This window comes from Lissotriton helveticus, chromosome 9 (assembly GCF_964261635.1).
Source record: "Lissotriton helveticus chromosome 9, aLisHel1.1, whole genome shotgun sequence".
Classification (NCBI taxonomy): Eukaryota; Metazoa; Chordata; class Amphibia; order Caudata; family Salamandridae; genus Lissotriton; species Lissotriton helveticus.
In genome coordinates, this window is record NC_136070.1 from 1241522310 (window position 1) to 1241541374 (window position 19065).

General features: G+C 48.9%; 1 protein-coding gene across 2 annotated transcripts in view; it reads left to right on the plus strand.

Annotated features, from left to right (window-relative positions):
- The window catches only part of EEFSEC (eukaryotic elongation factor, selenocysteine-tRNA specific), a 583429-nt gene that overhangs the window by 519822 nt on the left and 44542 nt on the right, over positions 1–19065 (plus strand). The gene's annotated exons all lie outside the window — the stretch shown is intronic.

A 19065-nucleotide genomic window follows, 5' to 3' on the forward strand; every position in this document is an offset into this window, starting at 1 on the left:
ACTGAAACTGCGACAGGGTACCCTCGCTACCAAACCCTTAGTCCCCCCGCCTGATCTGTAGGTGGGCAAATCTTCACTATCTTGATGACTGGGTCTACTCTGGCTCAGTTGCCGAGGTAGTCCTCCGACAGCCCGATGGTATACAGGCCATTGGAGTTTTGCCCATTCAATTGCTTGCCAGATTTAGATATTGGCGGTAAGGGGCTGTAAAGATTTTTAAATGAGCTCCATGCCATGGGAGAAAAGTCCTGTGGTGTTGGGGTCATTAGTTTTTTGTTTATTGAAAACAAAACCCAGCTTTGGGATTTTGGTTTTTGGGGGGAAAAATGTACATTTTGACAGATGGTACTGCCATTCTCATGGTACTGTTCGTCAAACTTTTAACTCTTTGGCAGGAAGCGCTGTGATGGTGGATTCTGTCAAGATCTGGAGATGTCTTCTTGACTTGCAGACATCTCTAAGTTCGGAGTACGGGTATTCTGAACTCTAAATCAGGCTTTTGGTGTCATCTCATTCCTTTGGCTACACAACACATGCCAAGGAGCAGACACAAAACATGATGCGAGCCCAACTCCAGCATTCACACGGGATCTAAAGACAAGACACATGGGACACATGACCTGCACACTTCTTCCACCCAAGCACTTACTCGGTGTAGCTTGCTATCTGTTTGCAAATGTATTGCGGACGCTCGGCGGGGGGGATGGGGGGGGGAGCTCTGTAGAAATGTAGAGTTGCAGCATTGTGATTGTCTTAGGGGGGCCTGGGTGCTCCCTGCTTCTACAGAAGGAAGAGGACAGAGTAGAGGCACTGACCAGCCAGCTGACGAGTAAGTGATTTTTTATTTTTTTATTAAGTCCCCCTCCCCACCCCACTACTGCTTCCTGGGAGCAGCCGCCCCTGCTACTGAGATTACCCTACATGCCTATACACCTCAGATGCAGTCTCCGCCCAGCCCGCTGCATGCACACAGCTCCTGCTGCTTGGGAATTGTCATCTATCAACCAATCATTTTTGTGGTCTGTACACAGCGAATTCATCATGTTCTATTTGTAGAGACGCAAAATGATGCTGAAGGTTTGGTGATATCGGTCCAGTCTGAGGCTTTGTTAGCAGGGAGGGTGGAAGGACCCATAAGGAAGGGGGTTGGCAGGGCCCAGGAGGAAGGGGGGGGGGGGTGGAGGACCCGGGTGGAAGGAGGGGTGGCAGGACCCAGGAGGGATGGCAGGACCCAGGAGGAAGGGGGGGGTGGCAGGACTCAAGAGCAAGGGGATAGCAGGACCCAGGCGGAAGGAGGGGGGTTGGCAGGAACCAGGAGAGGGGATGGTAGGACCCAGGAGGAAGGGGGGGGGGGTGGAGGACCCGGGTGGAAGGAGGGGTGGCAGGACCCAGGAGGGATGGCAGGACCCAGGAGGAAGGGGGGGTGGCAGGACTCAAGAGCAAGGGGATAGCAGGAACCAGGAGGAAGGGGGGTTGGCAGAACCCAGGAGAGGGGATGGTAGGACCCAGGAGGAAGGGGGGTGGGTGGAGGACCCGGGTGGAAGGGGGGGGGGCAGGACCCAGGAGGGATGGCAGGACCCAGGAGGAAGGGGGGTGGGTGGCAGGACCCAGGAAGAAGGAGGGTGGTGGAGCAGTGTAGGAAGGGGAGGGGAGCTGGTTGATTTGAAGATTGGGCCTGGTCTCCGAGGAGCTGGGCCTGGCAGAGAGGACACTGTGGGAAGGAGCTGAAGCTTAGTATGGAGCAGAGGGTTTGCAGAAGGGATGCAGTTTGTCACTGAATTGTGAACAAGAGGTGTTGAGAACTAAGGGCCTCATTACGATGGCGGTGAGACTGCCACCATCAGGCCGTCGGTGGCGGTCCCACCGCCATTGGACCCTGCATGACCTCTCGCCGCATTATGGTGGCGGGCGGATGGAGTGCAGGTGGAGAGACCGACCGCCGCGCATCCAACGGGCTCAAGGAGCCCATCGGTGCATCGGAGGGACTGCAATCCGTACAGCAGTGGTGGTGCCTGCCAGGCACAGCTGTAGGGATTATGATGTCCCTTTGCGCCAGCCGTTTCATTGTGGTTAACCCGCCATGAAAAGGCAGGTATAAAGTGACTTGAGGGCCCATAGCGGGCCACCCTTACCCCTCCAATATGGGCCCTGGCGGGCATCTATGGTGCCCCCTACTTGTCTCTGCCCTGCATGGTGCCTGCCACATAGTGCAGGGATATGTGCAATGTGTTTATTTTGGACTGCGGCATATGCTGCAGCCCGCAGTACACACCACAAGACAAAATATACAGATTGCGACCTCCTTAATACCAATGGCAGGACCACCAACAGCTAGTCGGGTGGTTCCGTTCCCGGCAGGCTGGAGGCCAGACGCTCGTCCTAACGCAATCATAATCTGGCCCCTAGTGTGTTGGGAAATTTATGAGAGGGTCAATCCCTGGACCACGGGGTTTAACCCCTTCGCTGCGGGGGTAATTCCCCCACGGTGCGAGAGGGGGGGTCTGCGGCGCCGCTGTGCTTGTGACGAGCACAGCTCGTCATGACTCACAGTGGAGCTGTGCTCATGACGAGCTGGGCTCGTCACAACCCCACCCACTGATTAATTCTCCCGCACAGGCGCGGAATTAACCGCGCGTGGGCGGGCCGCAGCCGTTATGACGAGCTCAGCTCGGCTCGTCATGAGCACAGCTCCACCGTGACTCTTGACGAGCTGAGCTCGTCATGAGCACCGAAGGAGTTAACACGATGCTGTTTCCTCGGTGCGTCAAGGGCTGGCCTCCACTTGTTCTAGAACCAGGAGCTAAAATCCGGATTGACATGGAAGACCATTTTAAGAACTGTGTTTTCGGAGTCCTGAAAATGTTGTGCTCATTTCCCAGGCTGTGGAAATGCGTCCAAGAGATTGACAAACCTCCCGTTGTGTCGCAGCTTCGTCTCCAGGTGTTCGGGGCTGCTGCTTGGTTGGTTCATTTGAAAACATGTTTTTGTAGAGATTCTTAGCAGCATCTCTTTGCACAAAGCAAGCAGCATCTCCTTACCCCAGAAGGGTATGTAACCTTTACAACGAAACTTTTACAACGACCTACCATTACAACGCAACTTTTACAACGCAAACTATTACAACGCATTGCTCTGGGGGGCGCTCTAGGATAGGGAATAGGTTAATTTACTATCCAATAACCTTCCCTACTATCCACGGGGACTGGAGTTGGAATAGTAAATTAAACTATTCACTATCCAGCACCCCAAAGCGCTATGCGTTGTAATGGTATGCGCGGTAAAAACCGCGTTGTAAAGGTAGGCGTTGTAAAAGTATGCGTTGTAACGTCATACATCCCCCAGGAGACTTGGCCAGGTAGTTTCTCGACCCTCTCTGTGCTGACCAGGCAGGTGTTGACAGTTGCTTGCCCCACTCGATCTCAGCGTCGCAGTCGGTTTTTGCACCGTGTGACCCTCTGCCAGCGAGGTCCATGCCCATAGAGGGGCCTCGCGCATCCCGAGCCCTGGGTGGTCCTCCCGTCTCTTCCCCGCGCCCCTGCCTCCCCGCTGACCTCCACAGTCACGTCTCCGTTCCGGGAGCGGGCTTCGCGGGCCCGTCTGCCGGCCCTCGGCCGCTCCTCGCGGGTGGCTGCAGCCCCGACTTGGCACCGGCTGCGCCCATTAACGAGTCTGCAAATGGACCGGCCTTGTTGATTTTGGCCGCCACTATAGAGGGGTCTGGGGAACGCTGCACAGACTCAGCACTGCCCGGGAAGCCTGCCTGGACTCTGCAGAAATCAAAGGCCATTTTAGGAAATCGATGCTGGGAGGCAGACAATAAACGAAGCCCATTTTCTCGTGTATATCAAAACAAAATACAAACATTAGCCGAGCCCCCCCTTGGTATAGGGTTACAAGTAAAACATGTGCAGGATGTGTGAAGGCTGAATGTTTAGTCGCCAAAAATCATTATTCTGTATTTTTTCTTTGGTGTATCAAAATATGTTAATAGTGCCTTGTAAGCCCAAATGTTGGTTGTACAGATCTTGCATTACCTTGTGTTTGTTTGAGTGACCTATATATTTATCCAGCGTGTCTTATATCCAACATATTTATCCATTTTTGACAGTTATCATGTCTGTCTGATGGATATGAATTGTCTCATGATTAATTGTATATGATCACACCATATACACAACCAAACGCATTCCAGAATTGCCTGTGCCACTTTAACAAGAACTGCGGTGGCCTGTGGCTGGTCTCCCTGGTTAAAACATACACAACCAAACTTATCCCAGAATTCCCTGTGCTGCTTTAACAAGAACTACGGTGGCCTGTGGCTGGTCCCTCTGGTTAAAACATACACAACCAAACTTATCCCAGAATTGCCTGTGCCGCTTTAACAAGAACTACGGTGGCCTGTGGCTGGTCTCCCTGGTTAAAGCATACACAACCAAACTTATCCCAGAATTGCCTGTGCGGCTTTAACAAGAACTACGGTGGCCTGTGGCTGGTCTCCCTGGTTAAAACATACACAACCAAACTTATCCCAGAATTGCCTGTGCTACTTTAACAAGAACCACGGTGCCTTGTGGCTGATCTCCCTGGTTAAAACACACACAACCAAACTTATCCCAGGATTTCCTGTGCCGCTTTAACAAGAACTACGGTGGCTTGTCGCTGGTCCCTCTGGTTAATGCATGCACAACCAAACTTATCCCAGAATTGCCTCCACCGCTTTAACAAGAATTACGGTGGCTTGTGGCTGGTCCCTCTGGTTAAAGCACACACAACCAAACTTATCCCAGAATTGCCTGTGCCGCTTTAACAAGAACTACAGTGGCTTGTGGCTGGTCTCCCTGGTTAAAACATACACAACCAAACTTATCCCAGAATTGCCTGTACCGCTTTAACAAGAACTACGGTGGCCTGTGGCTGGTCCCTCTGGTTAAAACATACACAACCAAACTTATCCCAGAATTGCCTGTGCCGCTTTAACAAGAACTACGGTGGCCTATGGCTGGTCCCTCTGGTTAAAACATACACAACCAAACTTATCCCAGAATTGCCTGTACCGCTTTAACAAGAACTACGGTGGCCTGTGGCTGGTCCCTCTGGTTAAAGCACACACAACCAAACTTATCCCAGAATTGCCTGTGCCGCTTTAACAAGAACTACGGTGGCTTGTCGCTGGTCCCTCTGGTTATAACATACCCAACCAAACTTATCTCAGAATTCCCTGTTCTGCTTTAACAAGAACTACGGTGGTTTGTGGCTGGTCCCTCTGGTTAAAGCACACACAACCAAACTTATCCCAGAATTGCCTGTGCCGCTTTAACAAGAACTACGGTGGCTTGTCGCTGGTCCCTCTGGTTATAACATACCCAACCAAACTTATCCCAGAATTGCCTGTGCCGCTTTAACAAGAACTACGGTGGCCTGTGGCTGGTCCCTCTGGTTAATACATGCACAACCAAACTTATCCCAGAATTGCCTGTGCCGCTTTAACAAGAACTACGGTGGCTTGTGGCTGGTCCCTCTGGTTAAAGCACACACAACCAAACTTATCCCAGAATTGCCTGTGCCGCTTTAACAAGAACTACAGTGGCTTGTGGCTGGTCTCCCTGGTTAAAACATACACAACCAAACTTATCCCAGAATTGCCTGTACCGCTTTAACAAGAACTACGGTGGCCTGTGGCTGGTCCCTCTGGTTAAAACATACACAACCAAACTTATCCCAGAATTGCCTGTGCCGCTTTAACAAGAACTACGGTGGCCTGTGGCTGGTCCCTCTGGTTAAAACATACACAACCAAACTTATCCCAGAATTGCCTGTACCGCTTTAACAAGAACTACGGTGGCCTGTGGCTGGTCCCTCTGGTTAAAGCACACACAGCCAAACTTATCCCAGAATTGCCTGTGCCGCTTTAACAAGACCTACGGTGGTTTGTGGCTGGTCTCCCTGGTTAAAACATACACAACCAAACTTATCCCAGAATTGCCTGTGCCACTTTAACAAGAACTACAGTGGCCTGTGGCTGGTCTCCCTGGTTAAAACATACACAACCAAACTTATCCCAGAATTCCCTGTGACGCTTTAACAAGAACTACGGTGGCCTGTGGCTGGTCTCCCTGGTTAAAACATACACAACCAAACTTATCCCAGAATTGCCTGTACCGCTTTAACAAGAACTACGGTGGCCTGTGGCTGGTCCCTCTGGTTAAAGCACACACAACCAAACTTATCCCAGAATTGCCTGTACCGCTTTAACAAGAACTATGGTGGCCTGTGGCTGGTCTCCCTGGTTAAAACATACACAACCAAATTTATCCCAGAATTGCCTGTACCGCTTTAACAAGAACTACGGTGGCCTGTGGCTGGTCTCCCTGGTTAAAACATACACAACCAAACTTATCCCAGAATTGCCTCTGCCGCTTTAACAAGAACTATGGTGGCCTGTGGCTGGTCTCCCTGGTTAAAACATACACAACCAAATTTATCCCAGAATTGCCTGTACCGCTTTAACAAGAACTACGGTGGCCTGTGGCTGGTCTCCCTGGTTAAAACATACACAACCAAACTTATCCCAGAATTGCCTGTACCACTTTAACAAGAACTACGGTGGCCTGTGGCTGGTCTCCCTGGTTAAAACATACACAACCAAATTTATCCCAGAATTGCCTGTACCGCTTTAACAAGAACTACGGTGGCCTGTGGCTGGTCTCCCTGGTTAAAACATACACAACCAAACTTATCCCAGAATTGCCTCTGCCGCTTTAACAAGAACTATGGTGGCCTGTGGCTGGTCTCCCTGGTTAAAACATACACAACCAAACTTATCCCAGAATTGCCTGTGCGGCTTTAACAAGAACTACGGTGGCCTGTGGCTGGTCTCCCTGGTTAAAACATACACAACCAAACTTATCCCAGAATTGCCTGTGCCGCTTTAACAAGAACTACGGTGGCCTGTGGCTGGTCCCTCTGGTTAAAGCACACACAACCAAACTTATCCCAGAATTGCCTGTGCCACTTTAACAAGAACTACGGTGGCCCGTGGCTGGTCCCTTTGGTTAAAGCACAACCAACCAAACTTATCCCAGAATTGCCTGTGCCACTTTAACAAGAACTACGGTGGCTTGTGACTGGTCTCCCTGGTTAAAGCACACACAACCAAACTTATCCCAGAATTGCCTGTGCCCCTTTAACAAGAACTATGGTGGCCTGTGGCTGGTCTCCCTGGTTAAAACATACACAACCAAACTTATCCCAGAATTGCCTGTACCGCTTTAACAAGAACTACGGTGGCCTGTGGCTGGTCCCTCTGGTTAAAACATACACAACCAAACTTATCCCAGAATTGCCTGTGCCGCTTTAACAAGAACTACGGTGGCCTGTGGCTGGTCCCTCTGGTTAAAGCACACACAACCAAACTTATCCCAGAATTGCCTGTGCCGCTTTAACAAGAACTACGGTGGCCTGTGGCTGGTCACCCTGGTTAAAACATACACAACCAAATGTATCCCAGAATTGCCTGTACCGCTTTAACAAGAACTACGGTGGCCTGTGGCTGGTCTCCCTGGTTAAAACATACACAACCAAATTTATCCCAGAATTGCCTGTACCGCTTTAACAAGAACTACGGTGGCCTGTGGCTGGTCTCCCTGGTTAAAACATACACAACCAAACTTATCCCAGAATTGCCTCTGCCGCTTTAACAAGAACTATGGTGGCCTGTGGCTGGTCTCCCTGGTTAAAACATACACAACCAAACTTATCCCAGAATTGCCTGTGCGGCTTTAACAAGAACTACCGTGGCCTGTGGCCGGTCTCCCTGGTTAAAACATACACAACCAAACTTATCCCAGAATTGCCTGTGCCGCTTTAACAAGAACTACAGTGGCCTGTGGCTGGTCCCTCTGGTTAAAGCACACACAACCAAACTTATCCCAGAATTGCCTGTGCCACTTTAACAAGAACTACGGTGGCCTGTGGCTGGTCCCTCTGGTTAAAGCACACACAACCAAACTTATCCCAACATTTTCCTGTGCCGCTTTAACAAAATCTACAGTGTCTTTCCCTGGTCTCCCAGGATGAAGCTTTGTGAGGATTTGGGTGTATTATATGATGTGGCTGTGGGGCCTTACGTGGAATACACTTGCAAAACCTGTCTGTGGTCCAGTCAGTCTTGTTTTTAGACCTAAAGCTCAACCCTGGCTAGCTGTGGCTTCGAGCAGCAAGGCTAAACAAAGGAACTTGATGTAAAGCATTTACCAGCACCAAACAACGGAATAAGAAAATCGCACAATAAGAAAGGGACACAGCAATTTATAAAAATAGCACATACTTTAATGAATTTTTGGATCATCAAAATCCAGTGGAGGGTTCCTAGGATACAGATTTTGAAAGAAAGAAATACTTTTAAATACAACCAGCCTGTCTTGGGGAACAAGATCCGACATGGCTTAGGTGTAGGGGGTCCAAAAAGGTTACTTTGAACTTTTCTTGCCACCAGAGCCTTTTATGGTTCGATTCCAGCCTTTAGGAAACAATCGCCATAGGCGATAATTAAGTGGTCCTGATGCTGGAGATGCAGGCAGAAAAGATGCTCAATGATACTCTTGGAGCTGTGCAGTCAACTGGAGTGAAGTGTGGTCGATTCCCTCGGTACACGGGTAAGGTGGGTCGACTTTCGCCACAGAACGTGGGGTCCCATGACGTCCTTTTTGAGGTAGAAGGGCATCTGTGGCTGGGCTACTGATCTTGCGACACAGTGGTCACAGCAATTATCTTTGGTGGGGGCTAGTGTCTCTCTTGGGTGATGAATCCGGTCTCTGATAATACTCCCGGATGCAGCAAACACGGGTGCAACTTTTGGCTATTTCGGATTTGTCTCTTGGCGGGCCCGGCGGCAGACAGCAGCGATTCCTCTGAAGTGGCTATGCTCTGCTTGTTTGGGCTTCCTCAGATTTGATGCCCCTGTTGTTGTTCCAGGGGGCCAGCCGACTGACTCTAGGAATTACTGCTTCGATCTGGGGCTGGGGGATCAACTTCTCCCCAAGCCAGGAGCCACAGGAACAGTCCAAACTCACTAGCCCAAAGTGCAGCAGATGCAGTCCTTCCCGACCGTGCAGCCGCTCTTCGTGCAGCTTCAAAGGCAGCAGGGCAGTCCTTTGTCAGTTCTCTCTCTAAATCCAACGTGTACTTGGGAGTGTTTTAACCGGTGGCCCTTCAAAGGCGACTTGCCCTTTGACGCTCATCTTTTAGGCTAACACCCTGAGTGGCCTTCCTGGGCGAGGAGGTAAGACCTCCTTCTGCAGCAACTTCCATTGTTCCTTAGCCTGGGAGTTGTTCAAACGTCTCCCCAGGCTGGCAGAAAGTTGTCTGTGTGCTAAAGCCTTTGTGAGACCACTGGACTAGCTGGACACAGAGTGGCAACTTTCTAAAAGTTGCTTAACTTTCATTGGGACAATAACCTTGATCTGGGCATCAGGTCTTGTTCATTGCCACGCTTAATCTGCTACCTTACCCTACCCAGTTAGGTAGTCCCATTCAGAAATTAGCCTGGTTGGGGTGCCAGCCAGTAACCCTGCATTAGCCAATGGCTCTACTAACTTTCCTCCAGCAAACAACAATTTCAAAGTGTTGCTGTTAAGTCATATGAAAAATATATGTCTTACTTAACAATATATAGGTCCCTGCATAGGGCTCCTTAGGCCTTCCTGAGGGGAGACTTACGTATAGACTTACGTATAGAGTTAAGGTAGTGGTGGCTTTGCCATTGGTATTAATGACAAGATCAGACTAGCAGCAGACCCACTGCTCTTCCAGTCTGCAGTGGCAGGCTGGGAGCCATTTCATCCTTTGTCACACTCAGGGTGGCACAAACGGTGCTGCAGCCCTGGGTGGACAGTTTGTCTTCCATGCCCTGGGTGCCATATACCAGGGACGTATAAGTAAGGCAGCACTTAAAAAAAAAAAATGTTATTGAAATTTTATATAGTGCGAACTTGACCCGAAATCAGGTATCAGAGCGCTTTACATGAGCACCAGTTGGGTTACACAAGGACACATTCATTTTTGTTAGGCAGGGAAAGATTAAGTGATTTGCCCAGAATCACAGGATGTTGAGCATGGTTGCCGAGACTCGAACCCGGTTCCCCAGATTTGAAGTCCACCGCCCTAACCGTTAGGCTACATCCTCTCCCCATGCCAATTGGTTATAGCTAATTTGGCATACACTTTGTAAGAGTAAGAACACTGGCACTGGGGTCTGGTTAGCAGACCTCGGTGTCCTCTCAGAGTCGCAGTCCCAGCATTGTCCTGAGCTGCTTTAACAAGAGCTCCGGTGGCTTGTGCCTGGTCTCCATGGTTGAAGCATACACAAGCACCCTTGTTCCAAGCTTTGCCCTGTGACGCTTTTAAAAGAGCTAGTGTGCTTTGTGGCTGGACCCCCTGGTTAAATCATACACTACCAAACTTGTCCCAGCATTGTCCCGAGCCGCTTTACCAAGAACTACGGCGGCTTGTGCCTCGTTTCCATGGTTAGAGCATGTACAGGCAAATTGTCCCAGCAGTGACTGTGGAGGGTCCACTGGTGTGGCTTCCTTGTGCTAATGATGTCTCTGACTTCTTGGAAGAGATAGCCTTTGTGTAACATTCTTGGCCTTAAGAATAGGCCACCTCTCTGGAGGCTCTTGAGGAAAGCTTGGTCTCGGAGGTGGATTTTTGTGTGTCACTGTCCTGGTGTTTCAGGGACAGCACTTCTACTCACATTGCTAGGCAAGGAGGTCCTACGTACATTTAACCCCTGAAGGACATTCATAAGGGCTGACAAGGATCTCAGGGTCTGAGTGAGGCTACCTTTAAAAGAATTTTAAAGGAAGAAGCTGGTGTCAGGTTTACCAGTGATGATGTGGCCAGGTTGTTTGAAGCTCTGGTTCAAGTACTCAGACCATAGGAGTACGCCGGTTTACTTGACTGAATCACCGGGTTTCGAAGCCTATACTCCATCCATGATGCCTCTGTTGAATCAAAGGCCTGTTTTACATGTGATTGGGTATGAAATAGTCTTTCCAAAGCACTTAAAACTCTACAGAGCATTCTGAAGTTCCATTGAAACCATTGCTCATTTAAAGTCAAAGTCCTGAGCGAAGCTTTTTGAGTATACGTGCTGGGCCAGCTCTGCCTTCCCACAACACACTCAATTAGTTTCATTTTCTTGATAGAATACATTTTCACATTTGTATATTTGTTTTATGGTAATGAGATCTTGAACACTTTACAGCTTGTCTTAGCCTTGGGGCCGAACACTATCATTTCTGTACTTGTGCCATGAGGACATGGTCCATAACTTGTGATGCTGATGTGAATCCTTTGACAGAGGTGGGTCATGAGCATCATAGACCCAAGACCCAAGGGTTTGTGTAAAAAGGAGCCAAGCAAGAGGGTTGACGCTAAGTCTTGAGAATTTAAAAGAACCAATTCTTACTTGTTGACTGGTTTTGAAGGAGCCGGTGGATCCAATTTGAGGCAATCATTGACAATTTGATGCAGTTCCTCAGCCTTGCAGTTAACGTGTGGCCTGTAGTGCCACAGGCTGCACCGAGGGTACAAAATGATGGGTGGAATTAATATCTGCCACTGGTTATTGTTTGGGGGCACATTCCAGTCCATCATTTTTTGTCCAACCTGCCACCTCAGCCAGGAACCAGCCATTTACAAATCATAGTACTTAATTTGAAAAAGCATGTGTTCCGGTGCCTAAAGCTCTGCTCAGATGGGCGCGGCCATGCTATTCAATGGCGGCACTCCAAATTCAAAGGCTGTGTAATCTTGAGTTCACCTCAGGCCTCTTTAATCCACTACTAGACACCTCCCCCATCTCTCTTTCAGGTTCCTGCTTTCTCCCTTTGTGATGGTTTTTACGCCTTTCTCTTCATCCGTCTTTCCACTTTGTATGTTTTCTCTCTCTTTCTCTCAGTAAGTGTCTGATGCTAAAAAAGGAAGCGCTGGTCTCTAAAAATAGGTGCTGGTGGGACCCACCAGCAACCACCAGTTCAAATTAAGCACTAGCAAGTCAGCCATTCCTGCTCCAGTAAGAACAATCCATCCTGAACTACAAGGCCAAATCCCCTCTGAACTGGAACACAAGCAACCCCAGACCAGGAAGTTCGAGCTGGTCTGTTCGTATTGGAGCAAGACAAGGTGGATTTGCACATAGCTGGTTCCTGTATAAGGTGGCATGGTTGGCAAAAAAACGATGGAGGTGAATGCAATTTGACTAATTGCCTGTGGCAGAGGCTAGTACAAGTGTTGCACCCATCACTATTTCGCTTTCCTTGGTGCAACACCATAAGTGGGATACGTATGCCCAGACTAGGGTCCTTTGTTTACTGTGCCACAGGAACCCCGCTATACCTCACTGACGAGGCCTACGGAGACAGAAAGTGGTCTGGGTTTGCTTGTGTTTCCCATAGAGGAGACCAGGCTGGTCACTTTCAAGTCAAGTCAAGTCAGAATTTGTATAGCGCACTACATACCCGGAGGGTCTCAAGGCGCTCGAGGAAAGGGGGAGGTTTACTTATCGAATATCCAGGTTTTAAGCTGTTTTCTGAAGTCTAGGTGGTTTTGAGTGAGGCGGAGGTGGATGGGAAGGGAATTCCAGGTTTTGGCCGCTAAGTAGGAGAAGGATCTTCCCCCCATGGTGGCTTTGTGGATGCGCGGGACGGCGGCGAGGGCTTGATTGGACGAACGCAGCTGGCGGGTGGGGGTGTAGAAGGAAAGGCGCATGTTGAGGCAATCCGGTCCAAGTTCGTAGAGGGCTTTGTGTGCGTGGGTGAGGAGACGGAACGCTATCCTTTTGTTGACGGGGAGCCAGTGCAGGTCTTTGAGGTCACCGGAGATGTTGTCTTTTCGAGGGATGTCTAGTATGAGTCTGGCTGAAGCATTTTGGATGCGTTGGAGTTTTTTCTGTAGTTGTGCGGTGGTACCGGCGTAAAGGGTGTTTCCGTAGTCCAGACGGCTAGTGATCAGTGCGTGGGTGACCGTTTTTCTTGTTTCGGTAGGGATCCAGCTAAATGTTTTTTTGAGCATGCGTAGGATGTTGAAGCATGATGATGAGACGGCGTTGACTTGTCTGGTCATCGAGAGTGAGGAGTCCAGGATGATGCCTAGGTTCCGTGCGTGGTCAGTCGGTATGGGGGCTTTTCCTAGGGCCGTTGGCCACCAAGCGTCGTCCCAGGCGGAAGGGGATGTACCTAAGATGAGGACTTCCGTTTTGTCCGAGTTCAGTTTCAGACGGCTGTGCTTCATCCATTCGGCTACTTCTTTCATCCCTTCACGTAGGTTGGTTTTGGCGGCGATTGGGTCTTTGGTAAGTGAGAGGATCAGCTGGGTGTCATCAGCGTAGGAGATGATGTTGAGGTTGTGTTGACGTGCGATGGTTGCGAGGGGGCTCATGTAGACGTTGAAGAGGGTGGGGCTGAGTGAAGATCCTTGCGGGACGCCGCAGATGACTTCGGAGGCCTCTGACTTGAAAGGTGGGAGGCGGACTCTCTGAGTTCTTCCGGCGAGGAATGAGATGATCGTCCAATGCTTTTCCTTGAATTCCTATGTTTCTAAGGCGTTGTATCAGGGTGCTATGGCAAACTGTGTCGAAGGCTGCAGATAGGTCAAGGAGGATGAGGGCGACTGTGTCTCCGTTGTCTAGTAGAGTTCGGATGTCATCTGTTGCTGCGATGAGGGCGGTCTCGGTGCTGTGTTTGGCTCGAAAACCAGACTGTGAGGAGTCGAGTGATTTGTTGGTTTTGAGGAAGGAGGCGAGTTGATTGTTGATGGCTTTCTCAATGACTTTGGCAGGGAATGGGAGGAGCGAGATGGGGCGGTAGTTTTTGAGTTCGGTGGGGTCCGCAGTAGGTTTCTTCAGAAGGGCGCTGAGTTCGGCGTGTTTCCAGCTTTCTGGGAATGTGGCGGAGTTGAGGGAGCAGTTGATGACGTCTCGGAGATGGGGTGCGATAACTGGGCTGGATTGTTTCTATTGCAACAGGGTCATGTCTAATTTGCAGATGGGAGGTTCCTGTCTGAGGTGGCATGGTGGGAAAAAAAGGATGGAACTGGATTGAGGCCCAGAATGATTATCAGTAATCACTTGATAGTAACTGTGGTGTAAGAAAAGGAGCGGCTTTGGTGATGAGAATAAATGTGGTGGTATTAACAGTGGTGGGTTAGAGAGTTGGACGTGTAGCAATGGTACAGGGAGTAATTATATTATAATTATAGGAGTAGATGTAGTACGGTATGGATATGGTGGGTTGGAGGTGGCCACAGTTCAGGTGGATGGGGATACGTGGTAGCACGAAATAACCAGGGCCAGACTAGCCAGTCTGCCAAAGGCATTTTCTCCACAGGTTGCAGGCTAGGAGCTGTTTTAAAAGCAGAGTGGAATTCCATGACCCAACCATGCCCGCCTGGCCCTTCTTCTTGCAGTAGAACTACTGGGAATAGTTTTTTTATAAACATTCTTTATTCGTTATTGAAAGGAATAGGCAAGGTAACTGAAAACAAACATTCATAAACAAATGCCATTTAAAACCTAGTGACAGGAAGGTACAGTCCCAGAACCACACCACAATTTGGAAGTATACATTAAGCATCAAATAATATCCAGTCTTTCAAGCCCACAAATCGCCAGGAAGGAATACGGCAGGCACATGAGTATGTCGGGTCAGTTTGGTAGACACTGAAGAGGAAGCACTGGTCTCGCTTTCGGAGGCCCGGCACGAGTCGGAGGGGTCCAAAAAGGCAGACAGCAGTCCGGCCCATGTCAAGGTTCTCGCCCAGTTTAGCATTCATTCTACATTTTTCCAGATCACCTCATCTGCCACGGCCCTCCCTGCCACATCATATTCCCAACACTGTAGGTCTGGACCAGTCGTACCCATCCAGGCAATCGCCACGCGGTGCTTGGCCAAAACAAGGAGCAGTTGTAGAAAATTTGTAAATGCCATCTTCTGGCCGTAACTGTAACAAATATTCCCCAGAAGACAAATGACCGGGTCAGCTGGACAAGGAATCGTTACCACTGCCATCACCCTTTCAACCACCCGAACCCAAAAATCATGCACTGATGGACAGTGCCATGCAAGATGAAAGGATGCCGTCGGATGATTGCATCTTTGGCATCGGTGAGGCCGGGAGGGGTCTATCCTGTGTAACCTGCATAGTGTCATATATTTCCAATGGAGATAGTCAAAGTGTGTAAGTTTAAACCTAGCGTTACTAGAGATAGACCATTGTGAGTCCTCGTGCTCCAACTCGAAATCTCCATTCCAGGCCGCCCTATCGGGGGTGGGGGGGGGATGTCCTGCCCCCGTCTGCCGAGAGAGCCTTATAAAAGTGTCGGACCAGGTCCCGCTTACACCCATCTCCAACAAGGTCCAAAAAGTATAAGACCTGGGAGGAGCCATTGGGAAGCAAGTCTAGATGTCCCTAGTAATCCCCAAGAGGCTGGCGTGTTGAAGGAAGTGCCCCGGACCCAGAGTAAAGGTATCCTGGGCTGCCTCAAGAATTCCTAATTTGAGGAGAGATCTCATAAGGTATCACAGCCGCCCTCTCGCCAGGGAGTCATGTCCACCGAATTAGCGAGGGCCCGAAACTTGGACAGATCCCAAGAATTGAATTCCCTAGCAGAAGGGGCCCTCATAACACCAGTTTGACCGTGCGTCTTCACATCTGTGCAGTGTGGCATACCACGAAAGGTATCGGAGCATCCCTCTACCCTCACCATCACGAGCTGAAGCACTACTGGGAATAGTTATGTTGGAGTTGCAAAAGTAGAGAGGCCATAGTGCACATGGCAAGTAGGTCATGGTAGAAGAACAGTAGTGAACATGTGGCGGTACAGAATGTGGTGATAATGGTGGGACTCATCATATTGAATTTACAGGAGTGGACTTGGCAAGGATATGGAGGTGAAAGTGGATGGGCAAGGGCAGGAGTAAACATGGTGCCCAGAGCGCGTCTTGTTTGTGGTGGTTGCACCTTTGGGCAGGATGGTGGGCAGTAGTAGTCATGTTGCAGAAGTGGACGTGGTGCCAATGGTAGGGGAAGACATGGCGCCAGCTGCTGGAGCACATCTGGAGCTGGGGGTTAGTAGTGGGGCAGTGATGGTCGTTTCCTAGTGACCAATGTGAACGGATTCACATTTTGCATCCCCATTGCATTCACAGCATCTTCTTTCTTTTTCGTTATTAGCTTTGTTTTTTCTACCGCTTACAATCATGAAGACATTTTTTAAAGGCTGTATTGTTTTTTTTTTATTTCCGGTTTTGCATTTAATCATCTGATTAATATTTTATTTCTCCCCTCTCCTGTTGTAAAAAAATATATACGAACGAGCCTGCCATTTTTATAGTGAAGAAAGGGCTTTCTATGCTTGGTTTATGTTTTTGTTTTTTTGTAGACTTCTTTGCCCCCTCGCTCAGTTAAGAAGCTTAACAAAAGTTGAAAGCCGGTATTAAAAAAATGTTAAGACATCAAAACAAGGAGCCGTATTTCTCTTTGTGCTGCCTGTAAAGGCAAGCACGTCGAACAAACAGCCATGAAAGGCTTTTATTTAGTGCGTGGAGTGGGTTTACCGCTGTGCTGTGGAGAACCGTCGAAAGGCGCGCCGCGTGCAGGAAGCGGTATTGTTCGCCCCGCGTTCCCAGGTTCCTTTGTTGTGGTGACAACCGTGCACGCGTCTCATCACACGAAGACGTAAACGCATTATTAGTATTTTAAAGCCAACCTCACATTTGCTTATCTAGGTTGGGAAGCTGAGAAAATTGATTCACCGTTATTTCCACTCAGTCTTTGAGTAACATTGGGCCTGGGCTCTAGTTTGTGAAGGAACAAGTTAAACCTCTGAGGAGCATTCTCTGTTAGTGGAGGATTGCCCAGGGAGTTGTCTCTGCCACAAGGGTAGTGGAGCAGACCCATCTCTGGCATCATGTCATCCATCAGTGGAGAAGCCCCAGACAAAGGGTTGACCACTTCCTCCACAAATCAGAGTGTAACTGGGGTTAGTGTCTCAACGAATATAGCATGTTACATCGCATGCTATTACATCGCGTTCTATTACAATGCGGTCGTTACAATGACCGCGTTGTTAGAACGCAATACCTTTACATCGCAAGTCATTTGATCGACTTGCTGTAGGGGGTGCGCTGGACTTAGGAATTAGTGGAGAAGTGTGGCTCAATGGTTAGAGCGGCAGACCCTGATGCAGAGGTCTGGCCCGGGACCAGGGTTCAATCCCCGCCTCGGCGGGTCTTGGGCTCAATTTCCTCGGACCTGATCATTCTCGCCTCGGTGCCTATTCTAACCATGGGTCCCACGCTGCGACTCTGGGCAATAGCTTGCTTAATCTCCACAACGGCCCCAACAGCGCTGGGATGCCTGGCTTCACCTTGGGGGTGCCCAGGAGTGGGCATTTCACAGGAAAAAGCCAGGAAGGGTTCCACAGCGGTATGCGTATAGCGCCAAGACACTCATGAGTATAAGTGCGCTTTACAAGTACGAATCATTTCATTTAATTTCATTTCATTTCATAATTTACTATTCCAACTCCAGCCTGCGCAACAGTAGGGAAGGTGTTGGAATAATAAATTATATTATTCCTTAGGTTAGAGCGCCCCCTACAGCAAGTCGATCTAATGACTTGCGATGTAAAGGCATTGCGTTCTAACAACCGCGTTGTAAAAGGAACGCAATGTAATGGCAGCGTTGTAAACCCTGTATCCCATCTCAACGGCTTGGTACTAGGTCCGGTGACCAGCTGAGTTCTGTCTAATGGAAGAGCTGTTACCCTTTGTAACTAGGGTTAGTGTCTTCACTGCTCTGTCTAGGGCTGTAGTCTGGTCTGAGTACATTCTAATGGGACAGCTTTTACCTTCTGTAACTGGAGTTAGTGTCTTCGCTGCTGCGTACCAGAGCTGGTTCTGTTCTTATGGAAAAGCTTTTATTTTTCGTAACTGGGTGTGTTTTCACCACCCCTCTTTACTAGAGCCTGTTCCGTTCTGATGGAAGAGGTTTTACTTTTCGTAATTGGGCGATAATCTTGCCATGACTCTGTACTAGAGCTGGTTCTGTTCTAATGGAAGAGGTTTTACTTTTCTTAACTAGGAGTAGTCTCGCCACGGCCCTGTACTAGAGCTGTTGCCCAAGTCGGATTCCTTTCTAAAGGAATATCTTCCACAAGTTTCCATTTTAGGTAAGTAGATCTATGTAATGATCAGAATGGACCTCATTCCTAAGCTATGAATTTACATGCACCAGAAGAAGCATCACACAGCCTTTCGATCTCGCAATGGCCAGTGTTCACTATTTTGCCTGTGCTCTGTTTTTGAAGGCTGTCCTTTAAGACCTCTATAGCTCTCTTGCCAGATTATTGTTTTTCAAAAAAATCATACATAATATACATACTCAGAGGGGCTGTTGGTCAGCAGGCTGAATTCATTGGTCTGTTCAGTTATCATTCACGTTTTGCTTCCATCAACCACAACGTACAGTATCGGACATTGGATCAGTCCGCATTATCCACTTGCTTCACTTTGAGTGACTGTGCAAAGCTTTGTGTGCATATTGTTTGGATCTGCTGAAAAATAGTTATTTTCACTACAGTGACAAAGCTGGCTCCAAGTGTATCTTTGATAGTTTTTTATTTTTTCTCTAACAAATGGCTGTTTATTTTGCCTGCACTTCAGGTGGCCAGTAAGGTAGGGATTTATTTCCTTTCTCCGTCTTAGGTCTTGCATACCACACAGCAACAGTTGTCTGGTTGTGAAAGACCTTTTGTGGGCTATGCTAAGAACTTACAGTGGTTTTGTCGTGTAGCTCTTATAAATCTATATAGGATCTGCATGTTTAGACAGCATAAACTGTTGGACTTATGTCCAGACTGATTCCAGACACCCCCATCGGATATGTTCGCCTGTATACCAGCTGGCTCACAGTGCCACTATGAACTCCTCTTACCAAGGAGAGAATAGTTTCTGCAACTATCGAACATGACAACCCTGTCCCCTCAGGGATCGTGGAAACAGT